Source organism: Macrotis lagotis, chromosome X (assembly GCF_037893015.1).
Source record: "Macrotis lagotis isolate mMagLag1 chromosome X, bilby.v1.9.chrom.fasta, whole genome shotgun sequence".
Lineage (NCBI taxonomy): Eukaryota > Metazoa > Chordata > Mammalia > Peramelemorphia > Peramelidae > Macrotis > Macrotis lagotis.
The window spans coordinates 39,935,404-39,959,228 of NC_133666.1; the positions used below are offsets into that span (position 1 = coordinate 39,935,404).

At 38.6% G+C, this 23,825-nt stretch overlaps 1 long non-coding RNA gene across 27 annotated transcripts in view; it reads left to right on the forward strand.

Moving 5' to 3' along the window:
- Positions 1-23,825, forward strand: part of LOC141503543 (uncharacterized) — a 266,282-nt gene that overhangs the window by 121,783 nt on the left and 120,674 nt on the right. For 21 of the 27 annotated variants that reach the window (XR_012472886.1, XR_012472877.1, XR_012472883.1 and 18 more), the window contains 5 exons: positions 752-2,336; positions 2,901-2,931; positions 5,121-5,209; positions 13,768-13,848; positions 13,938-14,095. This is a non-coding gene — a long non-coding RNA (uncharacterized LOC141503543). Of the gene's footprint in view, positions 1-751; positions 2,337-2,900; positions 2,932-5,120; positions 5,210-13,715; positions 13,849-13,937; positions 14,096-23,825 lie in introns of all 27 variants that reach the window. The other 6 variants (XR_012472894.1, XR_012472872.1, XR_012472871.1 and 3 more) reach the window with 6 other exon arrangements.

A 23,825-nucleotide genomic window follows, 5' to 3' on the forward strand; every position in this document is an offset into this window, starting at 1 on the left:
AAGGTAAAATGGGGTTAAGTGGCTTGCCCAAGGCCACACAGCTAGGTAATTATTAAGTGTCTGAGGTCGAATTTGAACTGAGGTACTCCTGACTCCAGGGCCAGTGCTCTATCCACTGCACCGCCTAGCCACCCCAATAAATTTTTAAAAAGAGAACATAGTATTGTTTTGACCTGCTTTCAGTCTCTATAGTATTTTTCTCTGGATGTGGGTGGCATTTTCCTTAATAGATTTCTCAGGATTGTCCTTAATCACCGAACTTCTGAGAGGAGTTACGTCCATCATAGTTGATCATCTCACAATGTTATTAATGTGTATAATGTTCTGGTTCTGTTCACGTCACTCCTCATCAGTTCATGCAAATATTTCTATGTTTCTATAAAGTCTGTCCTCTCATGATTACTTATAGAACAATAGTGCTTCATCACATTCATATACCACAATTTGTTCAGCTATTCCTCAATTGATGGGCATCCTTCCCATTTCTAATTCTTTGCTATTATAGTAAAAGCTGCTGTAAATATTCTTGTTCGTGTGAGTCTTTTCCCTTTTTTATAATCTCTTGGGACATAGACCTAGTAGTGCTATTGCTGACTCAAAGGGTGTGCACATTTTTATTGCTCTTTGAATATAGTTCCAAATTTCTCTCCAGAATGGTTGGATCAATTCACAACTCCAACTACAGTATATTAGTATCTCAGTTTTCCCATATCTCTTCCAACATTAATCATTTTCTTTGTCACTTTAATAGGTGTAAAGTGGTACCTCAGAAGACTTTTTCATGTAACTACAAATAGTTTTAATTTCTTCATCTGAAAACTGCCTGTTTGTATCCTTTGACCATTTATCAATTGGGGAATGACTTTATTCTTATAAATTTGATTAGGTTCTCTATTTTAGAAATGGATCCTTTATTAGAACATTGTGAAAATTGTTAGCCAGCTTTCTGTATTCCTTCTTAACTTGGTTGCATTGATTTTATTTATGCAAGAACCTTTTAATTTAATGTAATCAAAATTATCCATTTTGCAATTTATAATGTTCTCTTTCTCTTGTTGGTCATAAACTCCTCCCCTCTTCATGGATCTGATAGATAGACTATTTGTTGTTCTGCTATTTGATTTAAGTATATATATACACCCTTTATGTTTAAATTCTGTACCCATTTCAACCTTATCTTGGTATAAGGTGTGAGATGTTGGACTTTACCTAGTTTTTGCTATATTATCTTTCATTTTTCTCAGCAGTTTTTGTCAAATAGTGAGTTTTTATGCCAGAAGCTGGAGTTTTGGGGTTTACAAAACAGTAGATTACTGTAGTCATTTACTATCTTTTTTTGTACCTAATCTATTCCACTGACCCATTTATCTATTTCTTATAATATAATTTATATGATATTATTTTCCTATTTCTCATAGTAAAGTTTTAGATCTGATACAGCTACACCACCTTCCTTTACATTTTTTCATTAATTCCTTTGATGTTCTTGATCTTTTGTTCCTCCAGATGACCTTTGCTACTACTTTTTCTAGCTCTAGAAAATAATTTTGGTAGTTTGTTTGAAATGGCACTGAATAAGTAATTTAATTTAGGTAGAATTGTCATTTTTATTCTATTAACTTGGCCTACCCATAAACAATTGACATTTTTTCCGACTGTTTAGGTCTGACTTTATTTGTTGTGAAAAGTATTTTATAATTGTGTTCATATAGTTTCTAGGTTTGTCTTGGCAGGTAGACTGCCATGTATTTTATGTTTTCTACAATTACTTTAAATGGAATTTCTTTTTCTATCTCTTGCTGCTGTGCTGTGTGTGTGTGTGTGTGTGTGTGTGTGTGTGTATACCTTATCATAGTGTATTATTCTAGTGATAACTTGCAGTAATCTCTTTGCTAATATTTTATCTAAAATTTTTGCATCAATATTCATTAGGGAGATTGCTCTATAATTTTCTTAGTCTGTTTTGGCTCTTCCCAGTGGAGATTCACAATGTTAAAAACAGTTTGGAGTTGAAATTACAGAATAATGGAGTACCCAGTCCCATTTTCTCCTCTATCAGTACTCAAGAAATCAATGGCACTCCTTCTAGAAAGGAGGAAGCTGGGAGGGGGGTGCAGGGAGGAAAAATTGTAGCAATAGTAAGGGTAATGATAAATGTGGCTAACATTTGTGTACCACTTTAAGATTTCCTCACAGCAGTTCTCTGAAGGAGGTGCTACTGAGGCTGAGGATATTAAGTAACTTATTCAAGATCACAGAGTAAAGCAAATGTATGAGACAGAATTTGAATTCAACTCTTCCAGATGCGACTTCTAGTACCTTATGCACATCAGGAGGTAAGTGCCTCTCTATTTGAACCTCAAAGTCAAGAATCTCTTCTTGTTGATGAACAATTCTGAAGAAGGATAGAAAAGAATGTTTTTCTTTAAATGGAATAGGGGGAATTTCCCAGTATGACTCTTTTTTTTATTTGTTTGCTTTTTGCAAGGCAATGGAGTTAAGTGACTTGCCCAAGGTCACACAACTAGGGAAGTATTAAGTGTCTGAGACTGAATTTGAGAAGTCAGGTCCTCCTGACTCCAGGGCCAGTCCCACCGTGTGTGGCTCTTAGTCAAATCTTGTCTGGGGTTAAAGAGCATTCTCCTAACCGGGGCTAATAACCTAGTCACTTCAGGTGGATAGGGAAGGTGGATATGTCTTAACAAGATGAGAGTGATTCTTCTTTCTAACCTTAACCCATTTCCTTCTGAAAGACCTTTTTGTTCTCTACATATCACTCACTTTTCCAAAGGACTTTTTCCAGGAGGCTGAAAAGAGCTTTTTTAGACCAGAGCAAAATAACATTCTTCATATTTCACATATGCTTTTACTTATGCAATGTTTTCAATATGTTTCCACAGTCATGGTGCCATCTCATTTTTCCTGCTGAGGGTGAGTCTAGAATCTCTTCTTCCTCATAACTCCAACCAACTGATTCATTTTGCTTTTGCCACTACATCTGTTAGGAGGATTGGCCTGAGTCAACTACAAGGACCCTACAATGGGTGATCATCTAAATTCCCTGCATCCTCTCTTCCCTTGGGGGTTGGGGAAGTCAGGCAGTTATAGGGGTGCTCTAATATCATGCTTCTCAAGTTAACTTGCATGCTGGGTACCTCTCAAAGGGCTGGGAAGCTCTTTCTAAAAAGTACTGTCTTCTCCCCAATCATCCGAATTATTGTGGTATGACGGACAGAGCACTGACTGAAAGTCAAGATAATCTCGGTGAATCTAGACTCAGGCCCTCATTAGTTGGGTGACCCTGAGCAAGTCACTTTCTTGTTATTGTTATTTTTAACTAAGTTTTAAAACTTTTTTTTTCTTTTTAAACTGTTTCCTTGATTTACCTCCTTTTCACTATATTTTTTCAAAATCGATAGTTAGTTTGTTAAACTGAATGATCATATTTATTTTTTGGAAAGAAAATGCAAAAGAAATGATTAATAGATAGTTTTCTAAGGTCCTATCCACTGTTTAGAGAACAAGAGATGAGATGAATATCTTCAGAAACTTTACTTTTCGAATTGGAAAAACCGTTAAAATGCAAGCATTGGAGTAGCCAGATTTAAATTCTAAAACCACAGAAACTGGATGAAACTCTTGAATGCTGGGTATTGCAAAACCACTTCTCACAAGATTCCTCAATTGCCTGCTGAAACCATCAAGTCACAGCAGCCTCCAGACAAAAACCTGATTTCATTGCTGATTGTGCACCTCTGGGCCTCTCCCCATCTCTTGGATGGAAACATTCTTATCCCATTACTCACGCTGGGGAAATCACTTTTGCCTTGTCTTCATGATTCTCCAAGAGAGAAGCTAGCAGCCAGTGTCCAGAGGGGCTGTGCTTCATGGCACTTGGCCCTTTGAATAAAAATCACAATTTGTAAGTCTTGGCTTATCGCCACACACTGTCCCTGGATTGAGGCACTGGGTCATTTCATTTTCATTTTCTCTCCTCTTCCCAGGTTTCCAGATATCCTTTGTCATTTTTGCTTTAGTGCTTGATTTTCAATTTCAAAAAGAAGAAATAAAAATTAGAAAATTTTTTAAAAAATTGAATTGTAAAATGATAAGAGAAGCCCTTAGAGCTCATCTAATATAACTTCTTTATTTTATAAATATGTAATATATGAGATATTTATATTTATATGTATATATGTACAGATATGTGATGTATTTATTATACATATGCATACATATATACTCATAAATGTTTATCTATCTATCTGTCTATCTATCTATCTATAATCATTTTATAGGAGAGGCTCAGAATTGCCCTTCCCAATTCCCATAACTATATGGGTCCTTTGGGGCCCACTTAGGGTTTTTGTACAATGAGATGACCAAGAATCCCCTAATTGGTTATTGATCTGGAGTAGCTGATGACTCAGCAGAGGTTTAAAAGAGGTCTAACCGCCCCCTTAACTCGCCACTCTCTTCCCTTTGGGCTCAAAGGAAGAGAGAACTGATATAAACCACGTTTTACATAGGCTTGTGGGATAGGTTGTCTGGAATCAAGATGGACATCTCTGAGTCCTTCTTAGATATATAGATGAAATTGAACCTTAAAAGGGTCAAAGGCTTTAGCCAAGGTCGCACAGTCAGCATTAGAATCCTCATTTCCTAACTTCATTTGTAAGAAAAAGGAAGGAAACAAATATTTCCTTTTAAAAAATTTTCCTATTATTTTAATATTTTATTTATTTATTTTTCCAAATACATGCAAAGATCATTTTCAGCAATCATTCTTTTGTAAGGTTTTGATTTTCACATTTTCTCCTTTCCCCCCTCCCCAGACAGAAAGCAATCTAAGATAAATCATATTGGGGGCAGCTAGGTGGCGCAGTGGATAGAGCACAGGCCTTGAAGTCAGGAAGACCTGAGTTCAAATCCAGCCTCAGACACTTAATAATTACCTAGCTGTGTGACCTTGCGCAAGTCACTTAACCATATTGCCTTGCCAAAAAATAAATAAATAAAATAATAAAATAAAATAGATTATATGTATTTAACTAGAAACACATATTTCTTACCAAAATGGTAAATATCTTACAAATATTATCTTGTTTTTTCTTCACAAGTTTTAGAGCTAGATGATGTTATTATCTCCATTGTACAACTGAGGAAACTGAAACATAAGAGACTGAGTGACTTATCCAGGCTCACACAGGTAATAGATTTGAACTCTTCCTAAATCCAGGCCTAACCTTCTATATAATTTGCCACCTAGTTGCCTCTAGAGCTCTTGATAGTAATTTACATAATATTAGACTTTGGCCAAACATCCATTGACAATAGATGCAAATCCAAACAAACTAATCTTATCTCACAAGGAAAAGCAGAATTTCTCTAAATAAAGGCTCTTTTGGCCTTCAGCCTGGTGAGCAGATCTGATTTATTGTATGTAGGTTGTATTTACTTACATGTGTACATGTTACCCCTATTAAAATGTCCTTGAGAGCAGGTGTTTTATTGTTTTGGCTATCTAACCCCATTGTCTAACTCATAGTAGGTACTTAATAAATGCTGGGCAGCTGACCAGCAGAACATTGCCATAATAATTCATGAGAGCAATTTGCCATAAGACGTGGCTATAGAAGCTACCAAAAAGACTGCCTGAAGATTTATTTATCTTTCAGAAAGTATAGAGTTCACGAAGAATTTTTATCATAAAGAAAATAAAAACAAATGAGCTCCATTAGAAGATATCTGTGAGAAAGACTGAGAATTCTGTGTTGAGCTGTTGACTTTGATAGGGGGACAGAGCCAAGAATTCCAAATGTCTTTTGACCAAGGAGGTAGTTTAAGCTGTTTAACTCAGTTGATAGCCAGTGGGCCTGATAGTTTTGAATAGCATCTAGTTGTTCTCTGATTAGTTTTGGTAATATTGTTATTTGTGTATATATTATATCCTTTAAGTAGTGTGTGAAATCTACTAGAGTCAGCGTCTTATTTAATCTTTTTTAAAATTTTTCCCCACTTAGAGGCCATGTGGTATGATGGTTGACCTTTAAGCTATATGAAGACTTAAAGTCATACCTTTGTCACATACTAGTGGCTGTGGGATTCTGGGCAAGTCACTTAACCTCTTCATATTTTCAGCAGTTCTCTAAGAGTATATAGGTGGTACCAAAACTTTTAGTGCAATTTCACTGTTCTAGAAAGTTTCCTAACTTCCTAACAGTGTTTACAAATAGTAGCTATTTAAAATAAATACTGAACAGTGTTTGGACAGAATTTCTGTGACTATTCACCCTAGCCAATCTATTAGCAGGGAGATCCTCCATGTAAAACTGGAATTTGGAATGATTAGCACCAGTATAAAACATTTCCCTAATACAGCTTTGTGGTGCCGTGGATTAAGCACTGGACCTGGAGTCAAGAGCACCTGAGTTCAAAGTACGCCAGAAACATTTACAAGATGTGTGAACCTGGCTAAATTACTTCACTTTGTTTGCCTTGGTCTCCTCATCTGTAAAATGAACTGGAGAAGGAAATGACAAATGCCAATATCTTTGTCAAAAAACCAAAACAAAACCAAACCCAAATGGGGTCAAGAAGAATTGGAAACTGTTGAAAAAAATTCAACAACAGAATGTAACAAAAAATTTCCTTATTGTCTTTTAACTGATGATTTTAATTCCTACTTGAAGTTGAATTATAGGCCTTGAAACAATTGCTTGTCTGCCTCCAATGAGAGAAAGAACCATGGTCCCCTCTTTCACGTTTCTTTCCTTTCCCAGTCTATGGCTTACATTGAGGGACAATAGTGTCTATCCTGAGCCTGCCTTCTCTTCACCTGGAGTTCAGTTAAGCCCTGTTGCTCAACTCTTTGCCGGCTTATTGGATGATGTCAGAAGGGGCCCTGAAGAACTCCTCTTCTCTGGATCCCAGTGCATGTTACTGGTGGTTTTAAGGGCTCCTGATTGTGTTCAAATCAGCACCATAAGTTATCAGCTTTTCAAATTACTTAGGAAACAGTCTTGAGGCAAAAGCGTCATCATATCTTGAGGTTATCAAGGGGTATCAGCTTCACCACCACCATGCTGATTTAATTGGCACAGTAAGCATGCCCTAGGTCTTTGGGATTGTAATTAAAGTTGTGGAGCCTGGGAAAAAAAAAACAAAACAACAAACCTCTATGTTATTATTTGTGTGTTTTTTCCCCTCAAATAAACTCACCTAGCTTACTAAACGTTTGGATCTAATTGGAAACTAATTAAAGTTACTGGATTCTATTTTAAAATCTGCCCACAGAGCCAAAGCAGCCAGGCAAGAGAGAGCATAGTTTTAAAGTGACAGTTCTAAAAATACCTTCCATCCTGCTACCCAAGCCAGCCAAGCCCCTCTGATTAAGGCATTGATTTATCTTCAATGGAAATGATGGCCTGCCTTCTTCACTGTGGTCCCGCCATCAGTGCTCACTCTAATTTAGCTGTAAGAAATGATTTGTTTATTGAACTTGATGACCCTTTGCCATGCACTCAACAGATGCAGAGTCATTCATTATACTCTGGGAAGTGATGACCATATCCAGAAAAGACCTGTAGCAAAGTCCAAGGTGCAGAGTAGAGAAGTGGAGGCTCAGAATTTGGACACTGGCACTCGCCCTTTTGCAGATGGGCAGTTCTCCCTATGTAGGAAGTAGCATTTGATTGTAAGAAGTCCCTAGAAATATGATTGTCCCTTGACTTTTCGTTTGATGGCCTTTTAACCAGTCAACAACTATTAAGTACCTAATGTATACTTGTTGATGGGGATGCAAAGGCAGAAGGGTCTTTACCCTTAAGGCATTTACATTGCTTCCCCAAGTGATCTGTGACTTCTGGCCCTTTGATTCTTCATTTGCTTTATTTCCCATAAGGTGAGAATAATGGTGAATATCATCATATTATTTGTATAATAGTATAGTTTATTTAATATTATAAATTATTATTTGCATAATAATATAATATAATATTTAAATAATATAATTGGGGCAGTTAGTCATCTATAGTGGATGGAGGACTAGGCCCTTAATAAATTCTTATTTCCTTCCTTTCTGTTTACTTTGTAGTATGATGCATGTTCATATACAGCTTCTCATGCATCTATTATTAGATTTGTTTTGGTCCTTTAACTCCTAATCAGAGTTCTTTGTTCATTCTTAATCACTTTTTCTCATAAGATCATTTACTATATATTCCATTCTGAAGATTGTGCTTTTTCCCCCTTGTGTGATTACGAAAGCCTTTCCTGATTTCTTTGTACTTCTCATTCATTTCCATTTTAATTGATATCATCATGGTTGGTGGTTGGTTCTTGTCCTTCATTATCAAAGAAGACCGAAATGCCATCACTGAGAGACATGTTATAGTGTGTCTCACTATAACTGATCAGACCAATATGAGCTCAGAATGCTCCACCACAGGCTAGGCACAAACAGTTCTTGTGAACACCTGGGGTGATTACTCTGAACTTACGTATCTCACATTTTCTTTGAGCTGCTTTCATTCTGCCTTGCTCAAAGAGCACAGCACTCTCTCTGATAAGGGCACGCCATGCTGGGCAGTCCTATGTCCGTGTCTCCTATGATGCACAATCAATTTCAAAATCCTTAAGAGAGAACTTCAGAGTGTTCCTGTCTTGCTAATTGATGTCATAGTATTTCATATGCTTCATGATTTCCTCATTATTAGACATTTAAGATACTTCTGTCTTTTGAATTGAATATAATGTTGGCTATTTAATTTTGTAGATTTACCTTCTAAATTCCATTTGACTGAAGCTACTGAAATATGGGATAGTAGAATGAATTTAACTTCTCTACACCTTAAATTGCCTATAGTGATCCCATGATACTTATTTCATAGGGCTTTTGTGAAGATCAAATGAAATATGTGGGTGAACATACTTTATGAGACTAATATACAATATAACTATTATTAAGATCATTTTGCATTCTAAGCTCTTCTAGGCTATATGGTGAGAAGGCAGCTAGAAGCTTAATGGGACTGAATGGCTGTAGAGTGGTCTGGATCGAGTTCTTGAATTCAAATCTTGACCCTGCAAGTCACTATTTATGTGATTTGGGTTCAAGTCCCTTCCTCTCTTCTGAGACTATTTCTTCCTTTGTGAAATGAATCACTTGATAATCACAGCTGTGATTTTGTTAGTGTCCACTCAGTATCTAAGATTGCACTGATTACTGTAAGAGATACAAGAAAGAGCTATAAGACAATATTCTTTACTTTTGTAGAGTTCATAGTCTACATGGGGGCTAAGGATTATATCTATGAAGAGTATAATGTATAATCCAAGATTGTACAGAATGGCAAAATACTGAACTCAGACTATATGGACTCATAGAAGAGTAAGATCAGTGGTGGTCAAGGTAAAGGAAAGCTTGCTTTCTGGAACAAGGAGGACATGAACTGAATCTTAATTGTTGTTGCTCAGCTGTTCAGTCATGTCCGACTCTCTGTGACTCCTTGGACCATAACGTGACAGAACTGTTTGTGTAGCGGCTTTTCCTGTCAGAGATTCTTCTCCAATAATCTAACCTTAATAACAGTTACATGTAGTTGACACTCAAGTTTTTGAAGTATTTTATATTTATTTTCTATTTGAGCTTTATAATATCCCAATGAAGCAGGACCTCAGAAAGCACCTCCATTTTATAGATGAGGAGACTGAGGTTTCATTACCTAAGTGTGATCACAGAGCTTACTTGTGTCAGATAAGGGATTCAAACTCACACCTGCCCATTTTCAGGGCACCCATTCTTTTTCATTGCCCTAGCGTCCTTTTTCATGCTTCTAAGAGTGGAAATGATTTGGTGAGTTAGGAGTATGTGTGTAGGAGTATGTGTTAAGGTTGTGGAGGGGGGCATGGTAACAGTGTGGTGGAAGTCTAACTGGAGAAAGAAACATGGCCAAAGGGGTGGAGGCGGGAATCTACATGGTGTATACAGGGTCCATTGTGGAGTGGAGGGAAAATACATTAAGAATTTGTTACCCCAAACCTCAAATTTGGCAAACCAGAAATGATCATATTGTCATTCAGTAGTCCACAAATATAGCACTTCCCTCGCTAACAAAAGGCAGTCCACCATAAACATGGCTGCAGGTTTTTGCTTTGTTTACTTAGAGTAGACACATGACTTTGGTGTAGATGTCAACACTGAAGCATCAGAAACACAAGGAGATGGATTTTTTAGTTCATTTTTGCTTCTCCCCTTTTCCCATTTGTAATCTTCATAGAGTACCGGTTTCAAATTATTTACAATTAATATTTTTAACACAGAGTTCCTTAGATCCTTGTTTTATGATCTGGGAATTTAATGTATCTTGGGAACATTAGTTTTTATCGGCAGTCTTGAACTTGGAAATAAACTATGTGCCAAAAATTCACTGAAACTGGTTGTATGGAATGTAGTTGTAATTTCCCATAGAAACCTTGGTTAGCTTCTAAGGCCAACCTCCCTAACAGCTCCCCCTGCAAAAAAAAAAAAAAAAAAAAAAAAAAAAAAACCCACCTATTTCAGAGCATTAATTTAGTTGAAATGTTACTTACTAATAGAATGACTGGATATAGAAATGGATTAAGTACAATGTGTACCTACTATGTATAACATTTATTTTTATGGAAAATGTGGTTTTTATCCAGTTTGAAATACTAGGAGCATATCTTCCCCAAAATCCACTGGGAAAGCAGGAAATAGCATCATCCCTCTCACCCCTGGTAGTAGGCGTTGAGACTCTCCCAGTGGCCCAAAGGGCCAGGGCCCCAGGATGGAAAAGGGGGGGGGGGATTTGGGTGGGGGCTCCAGTGTGGAGGCGGTTTTGAGTGATAATGGCCTTTTGGTAATTGGGTCCTCATGTCGAGAACTGCCTGCATTTTTATTTTAATCTAATTTCTCAAATCCTGTTGTCACAGCAACGGAGAACATAACTGGTAAGCATTGTCTCTTCCCTCAGCACCTTCTGTGCCAGTCAGAGTTGGGATTGGGCTTCATTATCTAATCTAATAGCCTGCCTGAACCCAAACTGCAAGGTTCTTAAATAATGTGACATTTCTATATTCTGTATTCACTGAAAGACTTTTGAAAAAAATGTTTTTGTACAGACAAGGTTACTGCCTTTCTTGGTTTAAATAATGGAAAAATAGGTTTTTCCTTTTGATTTCTAGTTGTCTATTTAGTCTTGCATAAATTGTAGTTACTAAGCCTGTAGTATAGGAGTTTTTGAATATGTAAATAGGAAAGAGGATTTTTCTGTCTTCTTTCCATCTTCCTTCTTTTTTTCTTCTTTTCTCCAGGACTTTAAAATAATTTTAAAGACTACAAATGTCATTGATGCCTTTTATTTTGCTCACAGTGGCATTTCTATTTAATCCTCATTCCCTGAGCCTTCAGTTAAGCACAAATTGAGTGACCCAATCCAAGAGTGTTGTCAGTGTACTGTATCTGTAGCCCCTCACCTTCATCCCCAAAGATCAAGGTGGGTAGCTTGATCCCAATTAGTTCAGATAATAAATCCCCTGATGTAGTCCCATTATTCAAATTCACATTGAATGTTCCTTTTGCGTTAGAGCCAATCACAATAATTTACATAATTATAAATTTGAGTTGTGGGAATTCAAATCCTTGGAACTACTTCAGGAGCATTCTTTTTTCTCACTAATCAAGACCTCACTGGATTTTCTTCAGCTCTTCTCTGGAGCCAAGATTGGCTATGATACTCTCTTCCACATTTTGGTGATGGTGGTGGTGTTGATGTGGGTCTAAGTCTCTGCTTTCCCTAGGGAAACCCCTTCTCCCAGTTCTCTGCTCTTTATAATTTTAAGAGAGTTGCATGGAACAGAGAAGTTGAGTGTTTTGCTCAGTGTCACACAGTTAATGTGTGTCACAAACAGGATCTGAACCCTAGTCTTCTTGAACCTTTGTTAGTAATTGTGTTTGCCATGATTTTCCATCCTTTAGAACTGTTAGGAAATATTTTCTTATGCAGTCATCTTTTTTTCTTATACTTTGTATATTGAAATGCTGATTTTATTTGGAATTCAATTCAGAAAAAAAGGACTTCTAGGAGAAGAATTATATGTATACTTTAATCATGTGTATAATTTCACTCCCTCTTCTTTTCCCTCTAACTGGCATTCCCAATCTGCTTGTCTTCCCACCCACACCTGTCCTAAAGCATATTTTTCCTCCATATCAAAAATGTCTTAATAGTTCTCTGGGTCCCCTGAGAATTTATGGAGGGGGGAATGATCTGTTGTTATTGTTGTCATTTTTGTCATCATTGTGGAAGAATAGAACAAAGATGGACCCTTCATGACAACCTGGAAAGAAAGGCAGCAGGAAAATTGTAAATCTTAGAGATATCTCAGGACAGATGCCCCCTGCCTGTCCAGGATCAAATAAACTACTGAGGAGAGAGGTATGCCATGATTCATGGAGTCACTAGCTCCCCCTTCCTAGATGATCAAGCTGGGAATAACCATTCCAGAAGTTTGAGACAGTGGAAAGGAAGAGACCATTCTGAGCAGAGTTTCTGAAGCAAATTTGTTAGAATTGTTAGAACTCTCCAGGGGACCTGGCCCTCAGAATTTCTACCCTCAAGCTTCTGAAACTGATGGAGGCTATGATTAGATTCACCACATATGAAAAGCCAAAGAGCACCCTTACCTGCTGAGAGTACCCGAGGGCTCCTGGTATTCATCAATTACCTCAGTGGAGATTTGGCACCTATGCACAAGGACAGAACAAATATAAGCTGAATCAGGAAATTTGAAAAATGATTTCATATTTGCCATTTCAAATTGGTAATTAAGGTAGACTAATTGGACCTGCTTATTTGGTAAAGAATAAAACAATAGTGCCATTGTCCCTGGGTGTTTGTTTTTTTCTTTTTGTTTTTTATGACTAGGCTCATTATAGCACAGTAATCAAGGCAGAGTTTTCAATCAGAGAAAAAACTATGGACCTGATGTAGACGAATTCCACAGACAGTATAGCAAGGTTGGTGCTTTGAATTCAGAGCTTTCTTTCTCTGCCAACAAAGCTATTGGAAGCCTTTTTTCCCCTTCTAAAGTGGGAAGCATATTACTGAATTCCCTCTTTGATGTTTAATTTACACTGTGTCAAAGGTGGAGATCAAACTATAGCTCTTTCATATTTGAGGGGAGAAGGTAGCATGGGGGAAGAACTCTCAAATCCTCTATTGATCATGGAGTCCATTTATATACCTACCGCAGAGTTAGCCCTTCCCTCGTGGTAAGAAGTGCTGAGCATTCATTTGGGGCACAGTTGTCTACTTAACTGGAATACTAATAAAATGAACTATCAGAGTAACCCAGTCATAAAAAACCCAGAGTTGGCAGGGACTGTTGTAGCCATGTAGTCCAGTCTAGACATAACTGGTGGCACAGTGGATGGAGCACTGAGCCTGTCGTCAGGAAGACCTGAGATTAAATCTGATCTCAGTCACTGACTTAGCTGTGTGACCATAGGCAAATCACTTAATCCCATTTGCCTCAGTTTCCTCACCTGTAAATGAGCTGGAGAAGGAAACAGCAAACCACTACATTTTCTCTGCCAAAACAATCCGAGATGGGGTCATGAAGAGTTGGAAATAACTGAAGCAACTCAACAACTTCAATATTTGAAATGATCTGTGTGTTCATTGGTGTAGGTACTCCTCCCCTGATAGAAATTGTGACCCCTGAACTCCTAATCCTTATTAGATATTCTTCACAAGTTACCCGTTACGTGATGGCCACATTTATTGTGATGACTGCCTCTCAAGCTGACCACCTGTCTCACAGGTTTGTCGGGAGAAAAATGCTTTTTATTTTAAGGAAGACACTGAAAGGATGATAGAAAGTGTGATTTTTCTGAATGTTTTTTCCTCTAGACTGGATGACAGGAACACAATCTCTTGATGGGTCCACCCTTCAAATAGGAGCTGCCAGGACTTGGCTTTTGCTAGCCCAGCTCTCCAGAGCCCAGGACCAACACTGCCTCCCCAGGAAGCATTGGAGTAGGACTGAAAGGGAGAACATTTGAATTGAGGTAAGATGGAGTGTGAAAGCTATCATTTTTTTTGCTTAAAATTCATTTTTTTTCTCACTTAAGAGAATGGTTGGGAATGTGCTATATTCCAGTAGGGAAAGGAGGGGACCTTTTGTGAACAGAAGCTCAGAAAGACATGATGAAACAAAAAGATAAAAAAGATCTTTGGGCATTTCTCCAAGCAGACACCATTATACAGTGCCAGTGGAAAGTAATAATGTGCTTCACGGTTATTCATTGCTTGTATACATTTTAACACAGATAACCAATCACTCTTAACAGTTGTCACACCAGTGATTTAGCCAGTCTTTCATTTATTTATATTTTCCCTATGTCTGAAATACTAGTAGACCAGGAAAGATGTGATAGCAAATGAGATACCAGCTGCTGAGGATTTTAGAGTAATTTCTTTTGCCAACAGGACTTGTGGTACAGTTTTAGCAGTTTCATTGATTCTGGGCCCAGCTCATTGGCCATGGGAGGCAAAGGGGAGACTTAGTGAAAATGGTATAGGATGTAACTATATTGTGACTGGTTGGTAGGTGAGTTCTAGGACTTAATTTGAACTATTTACATAATGAAATTGAAGAGGGCAGATCATTGAAGCAGGCAGATCATGGACAAGCCCATTGCCATGATCTAGGAGAGAGGTGATGAGGGTCTGAGCCCATGGGGGTCATTGTGTGATCGAAAAGATGTGATTGAGGTAGAAACAACAAGATTTAGCAACTGATTGACTGTGGTAGGTAAGAGTCAGCAGGTGAGGATGATACTGAAGTTTCAAACCTTAGGGACTGGAAAGATAATGGCTTCTCTAACAGTAACAAGGAAACTGGGAAAGGAGTAAGTTTGAAGGGAGGAGGAAAGATGCTGAGTTCTGTCTTGAACATGCTAAATTAATAATACCTATAGTACCTCTTGTTAGAAATATCTTATAGGTCCTTGGTGAGGTGACTGAAGCTCAGGAAAGAGAGCCTAGGAGATGTGTGTGTCTGTGTGTGTGTGTGTGTGTGTGTGTGTGTGTGTGCGCGCGCGTGTATATCTATATCTATATATCTATATATAATTATCTGTTGGTTTTTAATTTAATTTCGATTTTATTTTTTCCTCAATCATATGTAAACAAAAACTTTTAACATTTTAAAAAAGAATTTGAGTTCTATATTCATTTCTTTCTACCCTCTCCTTGAGAATGCAGACAATTTTATATAGATTTTACATGTACTCTTTGGACATATAGATTATGAGTCTTTTGCATAGTCATAATAATTAAACCTATGGGAGCTGATCTGGTGCCCAAAGGAGAGAATACAGAGAAAAAAAGAGAAGGGGGCCTAGGACAGAGCCTTGGGGGATACCCTATGGTGAATGTGCATGACTAGGATGAAGATCCAGCAAAGGTGACTAAGAAGAGAAGGTTGGAGAGGTTTGAGCTGAACCTAGAATGAGTAATGGCACAAAATCCTTGAGGGGTTTTCACACTAAATCTTGATATTCTGTTAACATAGCTTCTGTAGCTGTCATTTGATGAGAGTATTGTGACCTGCTTGCCAGAATTGATGTAAAACATACTATCAAAGATATGGATGGCTGAGAAGGGAGGCATGTTGGCCATGTAACAAAAATGGTATATAACAAAGGCCACAAAATATTTGGAGCCCCTGTCACAGATATCACATGTTGTATAGCTACTCTATGAATGATTATGGAAGAACTTGGATGAGGAGAGGCCAGAGATATGCTATGGACTGCTGTCATGGATGGAAAACCCACAGTGAGGAAATCAGATCACCTTACACATTGAAGACTGGATTGTTTACATTTCATTATTTCATAGCACAGCAGAATTGGAAGGGACCTAATGGATTGTCTAGGCTTGACCTCATTTGATAGGGGGAGAAATTGATTCTGAATCAGAGAGAGGTACCTCTTAGCTTATGGGCACACTGGGGCAGTAGCTGGAATGTGGGTATTCTGACTTCCAGCCTTTCCCCCAGAACAATATTAACTCTTCATTCTAAAAGCACATATCAGAAGCCACAACTAGTTCACCCTTTTACAGAACAGATAATTCACAGTTGCCACGTAAGGCAATTGCCTTGCTATGTAAAACAGAGTCTCTTGGGGCTGCTAAATGTGAACAGACAGCAAGGGGAAGCAGTTTCTAGGAGCACTTTGGAGCTGCCACTAGTCTTAGAAAGTACAATTGCTCTCAATGGTCTTCAGTCATCACTTACCTGCTGCAGTCAAAGAGAGGGGTGAAGAGGCAATCTTTCAGGGAAGCAAAGTACTCCCCAGACCATTCACAGTTCACAAATGACTCCTCAAATGGAAGGTTCAAACCTCCTTTGGGCCTTGGCTGCAGATTGACATGAAGGAGCTGCTGCAATCCACTTTTTCAATGATCTGTGTGCTATAGAGTAAAAATATTACCTAGAATAAAGAATAAGTCACAAAGGCATCTGAACAGGGCCCAGGAAGTTGCTAGCTATCACCTGCAATTGCAACTTTTCTCCTCCATTTGCTTTTGTCCTATTTTGAAAGAGTTAAGCAACTCCCTAAAAGATGGTAGTCTTTCACTGTCTTTCAACAAACATTGTTTAAGTCCCTACTGTGTCCTTGGTGTGGAAGATGTAGACATAAAAGTCAAATGGACCATACCCTGAAATTTCTTTGAAGAGAAATGGCATGGACACAAAAGATTAACAATGAAATTTTTATGAGAAAGATAACTAGCAATGATTTTAGGAATTCTTTCCCCTTTTTTGTGATTTGAACTCTTAGGTAGGCAGAGTTAATTCCCATGGACCCCTCACAGAATCATGGTTTAAATGTAGAAAATAGAAAAATATATAATTACAGAAGAAATAAAAGGTATAATTTGGGCCCCTCCACCCCCACCCCAAATCTACCTATGGATGTCTAAGGGATCCATGGTTTAGATCCCATGAATTTTTGAGATGAGGCTAGGTTTTTTACAGGAGGTGACACTTGGGCCTGGAAGCTACGATTTTTAAGCTTAGATCAGGAGGAGAATGTCTGATAGGGCTGGCAGCTTATGCAGAGGCATGCAGGTGGGAGATAGAATGGCATATATAGTATGTGGAAGGATAAATATGCCATCTGGTAAGATACTGGCCAAATTTTTTTTTTCTAAAGAATTGTTGTGATACTTGCTGAAGAATCCCTTTTCTTCTTTAAAACATTGCTCAAATGCCATCTTCTACAGAAATAATTTCCTGATTCCCTCATTTGCCAGTGGCCCCCTCAAACTACCTAATGGTTAATCTACTTTGTAGTACTTTGTTAATTTACTTTGCATTTTTTCCTGTCCTATGCATATTTCTATCTATATTTGTTATCTTTTCCATTAGAATATAAGCTTCTTGGAAGTAGGGAATTATTTCAGTTTTCCCAGTGTAGTGCCTGGCAAATAGTAGATGTTTAATAACTACCTGGTGGATGATTGAGCTATGCAGGCAAACCAAACAATGGCAGAGCAAACCAGTCCATAGTAAAGCAGAACTGAATGACTGGAACCATATTGTCATGGGTCGATTTTGGGTTATAATTTCTTGCTTATGAATCTAGCCATCAGTATTTAAGATGGTCTCAATTGCAATATGAAGCCCTTCCTTTTTGGACTACTTTTATACTCTGACAGTCTGGATTACGTAACACCCCCCACCCCCCATCTATCCTAAACTTCCCTGTTCAAAACCTTCCTTCATGAAATTTCCTGTATCTGGAATCCTTCATCACATCGCACAACTCTCTTGGTAATATGCCTCTCATTCAAAAATGTCATTCCCGCACCATCTGGAGGGGCATTTGGGTTAGCCTGGTCCTCCTTTAAATGTAGACTTTATCCTAAGTGAGACTCAGGATAGACTGGAATGGAGAAGACTCAAAACTTGAAGTCCACAAATGCATATAGGTAAAAGTCAAGAGTCAGGACATGAGATTGTGTATATAGATGGGTTTTTATAGTAGGTAGCCTGAGTTGATATGTCACAAGATGCACCCAAGGAGGTGAGGCAAAGACCATGCAATATATGAATACCATTAACCAATTTCCACAGAGATTGAGGACATGTCTAATAGGGGTTGAACCAGTGAGTTGAAGACCTAAAAGTGGCTTCTTTTTCCCCTTCCTATGGTCTTGATTGGTCTGAGAGACTGAGAAGGTGCTCAGTGCCCAATGCAAGGAGCTTCAAGTGCTGAGGTTAGAAGTGCTAGAGAACCTGACAAACCTTCTGGAACACTCCCTGGAGTGCTTAAATCATGATGCCAACAACTTAAATCAAATTGCTCCTAGCATCCTGAAGTGTAATACCAGTAAGGAATGAGGAGAATGGTTGATTTTGTAGTATGGTACACTTCAGGGAATGGGAAGTTGGAGTAGGCCCTAGTAGTAGAAGACAGGGGTAGTCCTAGGAACAGTTTTAGGTGCCACCTTTGGCAGGAACTCCATGGGTTGCTGATGCCCATTCTAGTGAGAACCATTGTTTGGCCTGCACAGGCTTTAAATTTTACACTCAACTACTAAACGTTTTAGAGATCTCACCTAACAGGACCCTCTGGAGATACTGTTTCTCTCTCAGTATTCTAATACCCCCCGCCCCCAAGATAGTATATTCTGGAGTTAGGATTATAAAACTGAAAGAAACTCACTGGTATATAACTTTGGTTCTAAAATAAGAGCTTCTGCAAGTGATTTCGTTTAGCAAGGCAGTGGGCTTAAGTGTTCAAGGTCACATAGCTAGGTAAGTATTGAGTGTCTGGGACCAGATTTGAACTCATATCCTCCTGACTCCAGTTACTCTATTCACTGCACCATCTAACTGCCCCTGGCAGTGACTTTACTAGACAAAGATCGAAACCTGAGCAATTCTAGCTTAGAATTTATTCAGGAGACAATACAGACTTTCTGTTTTAAGCCAAAACCTCGATAGAACCCTCCAGGTAGACATGAGTGAGGTTTAGATTCTCAGTAATTAATTAGTCCTCAGATCACATGGATTCCACTCCTCAGGGATCTGTTAAGTGTGAGATATGATTTGAATTAGGACCCAGCCAAGCTGGAGCAATTTAGGGTCCATTATAACAATGATAGCTAGAATTATGTAGCATTTGGAGGTTTGCCAAAAACTTTATACACATACACACACACACACACACACACACACACACACATATATATATATGTGATTTATTCCTCACAACAACCCTGGGAGATAGGTTATCCCCATTTTACAACTGAGGAAACTGAGGCAGACATAGCAAAGTTATGTGCCCAGGATCACACAGCTATTAATAGTCTGAGACAGGATTTGAACTCAAGCTTCCTGACTGCAGACCTAGTACTCTCTGACTATACTGTCTAGTTGTCAAGTCTATGAGTAGAACCTCATTCATTTAAGTTAACTATCTGACCACAAGGATAATTCACTGAATTTAGTCACCAATTCAATCTAAATAATTCACTTTGGTTTAAATGTTCCTAATCTTTGGCCTGTTGAGACCATCTCCCCTCCTCAACCCCACCCAGTGATGTACTCTCCTTCCCTTCAATTTGTAAAACTCTGAATGCTATGTTATCTAGCCATAACATCTTACTTAGATCTAAAAGAGACAGATTCTATGGTTCTTCATTTTAAAAGGTGGCATTCCTTGAGACTCTTGGGACAAATATTGGTCAAGGCAAACACTTCAAAATGCCAAATATCCAAATTTTGTTTGGAATTCTGGTGAAAGAGTGTACTGCACCCATCTGTCTCTAGCTATGTTAACTTGTCAGTTAGGGAGAATGTCTCTAGCTATGTTAACTTGTCAGTTAGGGAGAACTTTGGACAACCAGAACTAGTTGCTACAGCCTCCCTTTTCTGACTGGTGGAAAGAAATTCATTGGGGTGGACTATGACATCATTTTAATCATAAAATAAATGAAATTCTGACCAAGTGATTTATAACAGGAATTTATCAGTATGCATATTTGATCATATTTAAGAATAAAAATTAGTTAAATGATGGCCTGCAGGGCAACCTTGTGACTTTCAGTGACAGCAACATGATTACCAGCTCTATAGGTCCTGTTCAGTTGTGCTGGGGTCAGGTCTTGAGTATCCCAGAAGCCTCCACGTATAGTCCCAGATTTCACAGAGTAAGGCCTGGAAGAAAACAAAGATCTGGTATCTTGGGTGAAGCATCTCCAAGCAGAGCTTATGTATCAGAATGATGCCAGCCTGTAGGCTGTTGTACCACAGGATGTAGACAGCATCTGAGGTATTGGAGAGGTTGTAAGAACTCAAGTCTAGAGAGAGAGCCCACCTCAGCCTACTAATTTTTACACGGAGAGACCTGAAACCAAGATGTGAGGCCCTCCTAGTGCAGGTCTTGTTGAGGTATTGCTCCTTTGAAGAGTAGAAGGAAATATGAGACTCTCTCTTTTGGACTTCTAGTACACAAGCTTTGGTCCTTGACAGACACAAAAACCCCATGAGCTCAGCCACCAGCTTATACCTTTCATTTAATGTTGTTTTTCTGAGTTTTCTAGGATATGGGCTGTCCCAATGGCACGCCTCCATGTGACCTTGGGAAAATATTTGATGCCTTTAGGCCTCAATACCCTCCTCTAAAATGAGGAGGGAATGTAGGAGATAATCTGGAAGTTCTCTTCTAAATCCAAACCTGAACTAAAACCCAAAGCATTCTTTTTCAACCTAAATTTGTTTGCCCTCCTAACCTGGCTGTTTATGTCTCTGCCATCATTTATTTGTGCTACTATATTTGTGCCTTTGGACAAGGAGATCACCCAACTCCCTCCTTGGGTAGACTATAATCAAATAAGCAAATACCCATCCTTCTTTGCTGTTCATTGCCACTTCACCACTCCACACCGCCTCCCAGAATAGTTTCCCAGTCATCTTCCAACCTGTGTTTCTGCCATTTTATGTTTATTTTCTCTCGAATGCATCCTTGCAGAGTTGTTGGATGAATCTCTCTTAGTCACAGATCTAGTCATAATCATCCTCTGGGCATTGCTTCCTTGCCCTATTATTGATTACCAAAGAATCTTTAAATCTGCCATTGAGGGCCTTCCATAATCTGCTACCATCCTCCCCTTCAAGGTTTGCCTTGTATTACTCTTTTCTACATATTTTATGCACCAGCCAAGCTACACTACTCCCCATCTGCTTTCTAAGCCCCTCCCCCCACTCCCATATCTGTGTTTGTCTCATACTAGTTTATATGTCAAAAATGTCCTTCCTTGCCCAACCTTTGGAAAACCTATCCATCTTTTAAAGTCCAATTCAAATGCCCCTACATCTCTGAAGACTTCTGATTACTCTCAGACCTCATGCAGCACTTTGAATCATCTTTGTATTTTTGTCTTGTAATAATATTTCACATTATAGTTGAGTGAATATGCATGTTTGTGTGTGTTCAAGGACTTGGTTTATTGAATGAAAAGGAATTTGTTTAACTGAATTCTCTACAGACTCACTTTCTGAATTGCTCTTGGTTTTTTGACATCATCCTATCCTTGTAGCCATTCTGGTTTGCGTCATACATTTAATTATCTTTATGCTCAGGAGCCAAGGTCTTAAATATCAGCTTTCCCGGTTTAAGGGAATAGGCCAGCTTTCTATGCCCTACACAAAAGGTTCAGCAGTAAGTAGTAACACAAAACATCATAGGGAGCCTTAACTCCTCCCACCAGTAGGTTCCACTCATTTCCCTTTTTCCTCTGTGATCAAACACAATCTCTTCTGTTTTGACATTTAAGGGACTTTACAGTATGGTTCCAATCTTTCCTGTCAGTCTTATTCTCCTTTATTCCCTTTCAGACAGTCCAGGGTCCAAATGAAGGTCTTTCTTTTTTTCCTCACTAGACAGTTCCTCTCCTATCTCCAAACCTTTGTACTGGCTGTTATCTATGTCCCCTCCTCTCTTTGACCTCAGTTCAGGTGCTCCCTTCTCTTTGATGCCTTTCTTGCTTCCCACCTGCTGTTCACATCCTCCTCTGAGATCACCTTGTAAAAATTTTATATGTACTTAACAGAAGATATGTGTTGATTCAGAACTCTTTTTTAGATAGTTTTGGTAAGGCAATGGGGTTAAGTGACTTGCCCAAGTTCACACATCTAGGTAATTATTAAGTGGCTAAGGCTGGATTTGAACTCAGGACCTCGTGACTCCAGGACTTGTGCTCTATTCACTGTACCACCTAGCTGGCCCTGATTCAGAATTCCTGATAGAAATCACCTTGTAAAAATTATACATGAACTTAATAGAAGATGCATGTTGATTCAGAATTCTTGATAGAATGCAACATCCTTGAAAGCTAGGTGTGTTTCATTCTTGGCTCAGTTTTCCTTATGTCTTGTATGTATATTAGATGTTTAAAATGCTTATTGATGGATTGCTGTATCATTGTCTTTTATGTTATGACACATGCACCAATGGGATATATAAATCCAGACCTGTATTTCTCTGCACATTGTCTATGTTATCACCCTGAGATAGATGCTTTTGTACTGTGTCATATATGATCATGCATGTAGCTATGCCAGTACATATATGCATATACACATACACAGCATATCACTCATATTTATTCTTAAATCTACTTAAATCATCCACAAATTATCAGAAGAAGTACATCCAACCCACAAAAAATATTTGGGGAAGTTGGGAAGTTGGCCTCAAATTTCATGACTATATTTATCATTGCTTTAACTTGTCTGGGGGTTCAGATTTGTGCATAGACCACCCCACCAGTATACTGCCTCAGCCATTGAAGCCTAAAGGTTCCATGGGCATCTATTGGGTTGCCTTGGAAACTCTGAAGCAGAATTCTGTACATAGTCTCACAAAATGTCTCCAAAAAGCAGCAGGGGATTTCTCTGTTAGCCTGGACCAACCCGAGCTAGAAGGATGATGGAGGCCCCTGTTCATAAGAAAACAACTCCTTAGGGCCCTCCCAGGCCTGAAATAGAAAATGCATCCTATCCTAGGTCAAAGTAACACTCCAAAAATCTGACCCAACTAATAATAGACTGGGGTAGAAAAATTAATGCATGGGCTCAGAACTACTGGTTTTTGATTTTTCAAATGAGCTAATCCTGAACTTTTACCTAGTTCTAACAGACTCCCATAAAGGCAAGTGGGAGCACAGCCAGACATTTCCCTCTAAACATTCTTGCGATCATTCTTAGTCCCTTTATGGTTACCTTTAATGGAGAGGGGAATGAATGGATAGCGAACTGGATATCCCGTTAGGCATCTTAGACTCAGGATTTTCAAAGGAGAACCCCTATCCTTCTCCCTAAATTCTCCCTTCCTCCAAATGCACATATGACCATTGTGAGCACCACTGTCTTCTTGGTCATCTAGGTTAGCAATCTCAGTGTCATCTTAGACCCTCCATTCACATACACCAATCTGCACCCCAACCCCATATCCGGTGTGCAGCCAAGTCTTATTGTTTCTACCTTTATAACATCTATCATATAGCTCCCCTTTTATCCCACTGACCAAGTCACCAGTTTGGTATGGGATTTCATTACCTCATGGAGGGATTATGGTAAGAGCCTGCTGGTTAGTCTCCCTGCCTTAAGTCTCTCCCCATTAGAGTCCAACCTATACCCACAAAACAGGTTAGTTTGAACTTACTAGAGAAATACTATTGCCATAAAATCACCATACTGATGATTAAACTGTCAAG